Here is a 7090-nt window from a genome sequence, read left to right as displayed (position 1 = left end):
AGCAAGCAGGCTGAGTCACTGTATGTGGAAATGTTACACAACCATAGATATTTAAACTCCGTCTGTTCCTTGCAAATAATAGTTACTTATCAACAGGATTTAGTTTTTGTGACTTGACTGTTTAGACAGTCTAACTGGTATGATATCTGCACATAGAAAAAAGAAATATACTCATAAAACTGTAACTATGACAGGATACCGTTACTTTATGCAACTGTGGCATATGGAGAGAGGGCAGAAATAAAACAAACAGCACATGGATTATTGCACTAAACCTTTCCTACATACAGTGTTTATGTCGCACAGTTCAAGCACTCCAACAGCTTTTTCCCCTCTCCTAACCTATTACTGTTGCTCAGTAAATGTAACAACTTATACTGATGTCACAGCATTTCAGCATTTTTTGTGTATATGTTATCCTCCCTGTTTCTTTTATTACGTTTCCCTTTAGAAAATATTAAGTGGAATACTTTAATTTTTTTTATATTAAATTTGACTCCTAACTTACTGTAAGGTACACTTTTTGTACTTTTTGTTCCTTTTTTGCCCCCTCATTCATTGTGACTTTTTAATGTTTATTCCCTTCTGTTATGAGGTCTACATTCTCTGCATTCACTATAATACATTGTGCATGTTTCTTCCAACTTAAATTCCTATCCTTTACCTCTTTTACTATAACCTGGACAGCATACCTATTTTTGTCCTTTCCTATGCTTTGTAACATTCTCTATGACTCTGTCATTTGATTTATCATTTACTTCCTTATTTCCTCTCTAAATCACTTTCCAAAAAATACCCAGCCACAATTCAATAGTCTTCTTAATTCTTCTTACTGCCTTCTGCTGTATGTTATCAAATGTTTTAATTTATTCTTTCTCTCTCTCATTTTATATATATATATATATATATATATATATATATATATATATATATATATAAAATCTCAAAATACTGAAATATCAAATTTCAGTATCTCGAGACCATGACAGCGAATCCACAAAACACTGAAACTACAAAACCACAACATTCAAAAACCTGAACAAACCACACACACCACAGTACACCAAAACGCCCACATCACAAAATAAACAAAACTACACACATACACAACTCATACACACATAAGCAGGGGGGCAAGCACCCCTGCACCCCCCACACCCCCCTACTTATATATACTAACTCTGAGATTGCACAAACAAGAAACAAAAGCAAACTCACACATGCACATTCTCCAGTCCCACACACACACACACACACACACACGCACACAAACACACACACACACGCACACACACACATCAAACATATCAGCACACTCACATACACTCTCACTCAAAATTTTTACAAAACACTCACTTACCTGACATAACACTAGATATCCACATACAGCACTGCTCACCATCAACACGCAAGCCCGGACATAACGTAGCATAAGGCCATAACCGCAAATTCAAGATATTCAAATTCAGGATTAGGAACTTTCGCTATTTTCAACATTTGGCTTTATAGTCTCGAGATACTGAAATGTGACATTTCAGTATTTCAAGATTATAAAGTATTCCCATATATATATATATATATATATATATATATATATATATATATAAATATATATATATATATATATATATATATATATATATATATATATATATATATATATATATATATATATTAAGACAAAAACGGGTGCACAAACCACTGCAGTGCTCCTCCAGAGTCATTATAGATCAAAGACAAAACACTCCACCACTCCTCCAAAAACAAAGTTTCAGGTGTAATTCCTTTAATTCCTTGAATAGCTCAAAAAAAAAAACAATAAATAAACACTTAAAATAGTGGAAACAGCCTCCAACCCACATAACCATCACAGACCGGTCTGAAACTTTGTTTTGGAGTACAGAAGTGTTTTGACCTTGATATATTTATATATATATATATATATATATATATATATATATATATATATTTATGTGTGTGTATGTATGTGCATGTGAGTGCGTGTGTGCGTGTATGTGTGTGAGTGTGTGTGCCACACACACACACACACACACACACACACGCACACACGCACCACACACGCACCCACACACACATACACGTGCACACACACAGACACTCTCACATATGTAGTGAAGAAGATGTAGTCATGGAATAGGGCCAATAATACAAGTAAGCAGGAATGCATTGTATTGATGCAGAAATACATCACTACTGTAACATAGTTCTGCTGCAAGTGTTTGAATCCCAAAAGTTCAAAATCCACTATTTTGAACACACAAACACAAGCACCTTGTACTTTCTTTAGGCTGCTGCTTGCATTCAAACTTGATCATGAGTTCAGGAAAGCAGCCATGGCAGGGGAGCGCTGCTCATATGCAAACTCGAATATGAGTTCAGGAAAGCAGCCATGGGAGGGGAGCACTGCTCATATGCAAAGTCAAATATGAGTTCAGGAAAGCAGCCATGGGAGGGGAGCGCTGCTCATATGCAAACTCAAATATGAGTTCAGGAAAGCAGCTGTGGAGTGGGAGTAGGAGGGTTTTTAGGATTCTGAAGTGAGAGTAGATGTTTCGTATTAGGAAACGGGAAGGAAATGTTATGGTATAGGGTAGGGTGATTGTGTGAAATTTAGGTGTAGGAAGGGGGGTTGAATTTTTATGTTTAAGCAGTGATCAGGGACTTTATGTGTAGGAAGGAAAAATAAAGGTTTAGGGTTAGGGAGAGAGGAGCTGAATTGGGAACTGGGTGGGAATTTTAGGTTTAGCGTTTAGGTTCTGGTAGGGCTATTTATTGTAAAGGATTGGTGGATGGGAGAAATATGCAGGAATGGGAGATCAGGTTAGAAGGAGTTCATGCACTTGCTTTTTTGAGCAAGTAAGACTGAGCAGGCATGCCACAAGCTAGTAACAAATTAGGACTTATAGTAGACCCCTTTAGTATTGCATAGGAAGATGTCAAATATAAGGAAAGTTCCATGGCTGTATTATTACTATCTTGGCCACTTCTAGTGATTCGTAAGACTTCCATGTAGGACACCAGAATGTGGACTGCTACTGGGGTCATGTACAGTGTAGCAGATAATTATTGTCATGATCAATACACAACACATAGTAAACATAAAAGAAATACAGAGGGGTTAGCAGCATGTGTATAGCAGGCAAGTATGCCTGCATAACAGAACATGCCTGGATTTCCCTTCAAAGCACAAGAGTAAGTTCATAGGTTCATAGGTTCATACTAGGCTATCTGCCCTAGGGCATTTATAAGCCTAGCCAGAGTGTGTTTGGCATTTGCCACCCATTTTAAATTAATTTTGCTATGCCCTTTTTCGAGGTTAGTATACTGTACCTCTGTCTAACAGTGACACAGAAGTGATACCCGGGGTAAACCTACGTTCTCCCTTCCACTCATCAAGATTCCTCTTGAAGAGAGTCAGTGAGGGACTCTGCCTAACCTGGACTGGGATTTTATTCCAGAGTGAAGGGAGCCTCTGGGTTATGAATCTGTCCCTCCAGCATGTCCTATTTATTTCAGTGCTGAGGTTCAAGTCTCTCAAGCGTGTAGCTCGATGGGATTTGGATTTTCTGAGGTGCAGCATGTCCATTAATTCTGGGTTGGACATGGCTTTATACGTCAGGCACAGATCGCCTCTGAGCAGGCGGTATGCCACTGAGTAGAGCTGGAGTTTCTTTAACCGGGCAGCATATGGCATCTGTTTGAGCCCTTTGATCCTCTTGTTGAGATACTTTTGGGGTCTTTCCAGTTGCTGCAGGTGTCTGGAAAGGTACATCCCAAAAGGGGCATTGTACTCAATTATGGGCCTGATGAGGGATGAGTAAAGAGGCACAATGACCTCCCCTGATCTTGATGTGAATCCCTTCATGATTAGGTGGGCTATATAAAATGTTTTTCTAACCACTTTGGTCACATGGTTGTCAAATGAGAGATTGCTATCAACTTGAGTCCCCAGGTCCCTAATTACTTCTTCTGTACTTAATGGATTACCACCTATGTGATAATTTGAGGGGACTTTGTTTTTGCCAAAGGGGGTGACTATACACTTTTTGCCATTTAGCTTGAGGCCATGGCTCTAGCACCAGTTGTCTGTTTCTATGAGGCCCTTTTGGAGGATGCTTGTGTCAGCTGGAGAGTCGATTATGGTGCCCAGTTTGCAGTCATCTGCGAACTTGGTCAGCCACAGTCCTTCCATGTTGGCCTGTACCTCCGAGAAATATATACCGAACAAGCAAGGTCCCAGGACTGAGCCTTGTGGGACGCCACTTGTAACTGGTTTGGAGTCTGACATGGCTCCAGCAATTCTAACCATGTGGGTTCTGTCCTTGAGCCAGTTTGCAACCCATCTAGTGACATAGGGGTTTATATTTAAGCCGGTGAGCTTATCTATAATGCCCGAGTGGGGTATTGTATCAAAGGCTTTTGTGAGGTCCAGGTAGGCTGTGTGGACCACCTTCCCCTTGTCAATGGCCTTGGTGACTGTTTCAAAGAAATCGACCAGGTTTAAGAGGCAGGATCTGCCCTTAACAAAGCTGAACTGGGTAGGATCCAGTGTCTGTAGGTCCCCAATATCTTTATTTATGAGGTCCATGATGATCCTTTCCATAGCTTTGCAGACCAAGCTAGTCAGGCTTATGGGGGCAATAGTTTCCAGGATCTGTTGAGGCACCATCTTTGTGGAGAGGGACCACTGTTGCTGTACGCCACTCTTTGGGTACATATCCTGTAGTAAGGCTGAGATTGAACAGTAGATTTATGTTTGGGTTTAGCTCTTCTTGGAGTTCATGTAGGACGCAGCCCGGGACACCGTCTGGTCCCATTGATGCTGTGTTTTTTGCTTTGGAGAGGGCGGCTCTTGCCTGAGCATCTGAGATGTCAGGGGGGCAGCACTCTGCTGGGATAGATATTTGCCCTTTTGGTGGGGTTTTGCGCTGAACCTGTCAGCTAGGATGTTGGCAATGTCTGTGGGTTCGGTGTATTTTTTATCATTTTGGACTAATTCTGAGCATATCTGAGAATTCCCACCCAGGTTCCTAACATAACAAAGCCTTGTGATTATCCTTAGTGTCCTGTGCAATTTTTCTCTCGAAGCTGGCCTTAGATGATTTTATGAGTGCCCGTAGTTTTTTGCTAATACTGATCAGAGATGCCTTCCCTTTTTGGGATTTTGCTCTGTCATGTAGTAGCTTCCTCCTTCTATTGTATAGTTTGTTTATGGCTGGGGTCCACCAGACAGGACGTCTGCCTTTGGAGGATTGGGTCTTGGTTTTCTTTGGGATTGCATGATCCATGCATTCGTGAAGGTGTTCATAGAATGCGTTTATAAAGGATTCTGCGGTCTGGGCCGTATTTTCCACAGGCCCGGGGGCTTTAAAGGATTCCACCTCAGTTTTGAGGAGTGTGAAATTTGCTTTAGAGAAGTTTTTCAGTGTGGTTTTCTGGGAAGGGGGTGAGGTCAGGATGTGAATATCCAGTGAGATTAGTTTGTGGTCTGATCTTACCAGTGAGGGATACACTTCTGGTCTGGAGCATAGAGTCCCCATGTTGGTGATGATCAGGTCCAGTATGTTTTCCCCTCTTGTGGGAGTGGTAACAAGTTGTTCCATAGCATTTGAGTTTATAAATTCTAGGAACCTTTGGGCTAGGGTGTTGGAGCTAGAGTAATGCTCCCAGTCTATGTTTGGGTAGTTGAAGTCGCCCAATATAATGGTGTTTGGAGAGACCTTCATATTTTCCAGTGTTCTCAGGAAGACCGAGTGGGGTTCCTGGGTTTGGGAGGGTGGTCTGTAGCAGGCTATAAGCTGGAAGGCAGTTTTACCCATTGTTAGTTGCACATGGATAGTCTCTGATGCTTCGTGCTGTGCCACCAACCTGGAGGTGTGGGTATCTTTGACGAATATTGATACTTCCCCTCCTTTTGTGGTTCGGTCCAAGTTTTGGGACCGAAAAGCATGGTATGAGGTATAACCTGGTAGTGCTGGGGTGCTCTCAGGAGCCTTGAACCAGGTTTCTCTTACTGCACAGATATCGGTGTTCTCCATGCTAAGGAGAGTTTCGAGTGCGTGCATCTTGAGGTTTAGACTTCTGGCATTGAGTAGCATTACTCTTAGTTTCTTATCCCTTGTGATACCTATGGAGGTGAGTTTGTCTTTTGAGCCTTGCCTAAAAAAGGCACTATGGGGGTAGCAAGACCCTTTGCCAATATCCGAAAGCCCAGGGGTGACAGGTGCAAGCCATCCCTAGCGAAGCATCGTGGCTTGTCGAGCATGTCATCCCAGGCTGACAGGCATTGGATCCCCTTTGAATGACACCTATACTTAAGCCAATTGTTGAAATTGATAATCTTGTCTTCATATTGTGGCATCATTCTTGGTGAGGGTAAGATGCTACTCAAGGTCAGGGTCATACCGGCCTGGGCTACATGCTCAGAGAGCTCCTCTATGTCTCTTTTCATGTAGTCCAGGGAGATATGTCTCAGGTCATTCACACCAGCATGGACAATGACTGAGTCATATTTGTACTTGCCTTGGAGTGACCTGAGTGCTTGTGTTATGTGGCGGATTCTAGCGCCTGACAGGCAGCTCACCGTGACCTTATCCTTGATTAGCCTGGTGAGCGGGACGTCAGTGTGCCTTACGATAGAGTCACCTATTACAAGTGTATCAGGTGTGTTGTTTAGCCTTAAGGGCTGTGACTGTTCGGCACACTGGCTTTGTGAGCTATGTGTTGCAGTGTTTTGTTTTGGGGTAGCGGTTGCTTGGGTGTCTGCTTTGGAGGTCTCTGCTGCTTAGGCAGATTTTTATTTAGAGCATCCGAGTATGTTTTTGTGTGTTTATGTGTTTGGTTTGCTGTCGTGGCACTTCATTTCCTTTTATAGTTTCATAGGTAAGTTCTAGTCAATCAGTCTGCAGACCATTTCAAGCCTAGCCCAAAACCCTATTCAGAATTTCCCTTTAGCCTCAAGGAGGGCAAAACAAAACAGACCTGGAGAAAATTTAAGACCGCCCATCCAATTATCTAGGTTCATCTTGAAGGTGGCAAAAGTGCAACTCTGCTTGACATGTAGTGGAAG

Source organism: Protopterus annectens, chromosome 8.part0 (assembly GCF_019279795.1).
Source record: "Protopterus annectens isolate FY-2018-M chromosome 8.part0, PAN1.0, whole genome shotgun sequence".
Classification (NCBI taxonomy): domain Eukaryota; kingdom Metazoa; phylum Chordata; order Ceratodontiformes; family Protopteridae; genus Protopterus; species Protopterus annectens.
Note: the sequence above shows the minus strand (reverse complement) of the source record.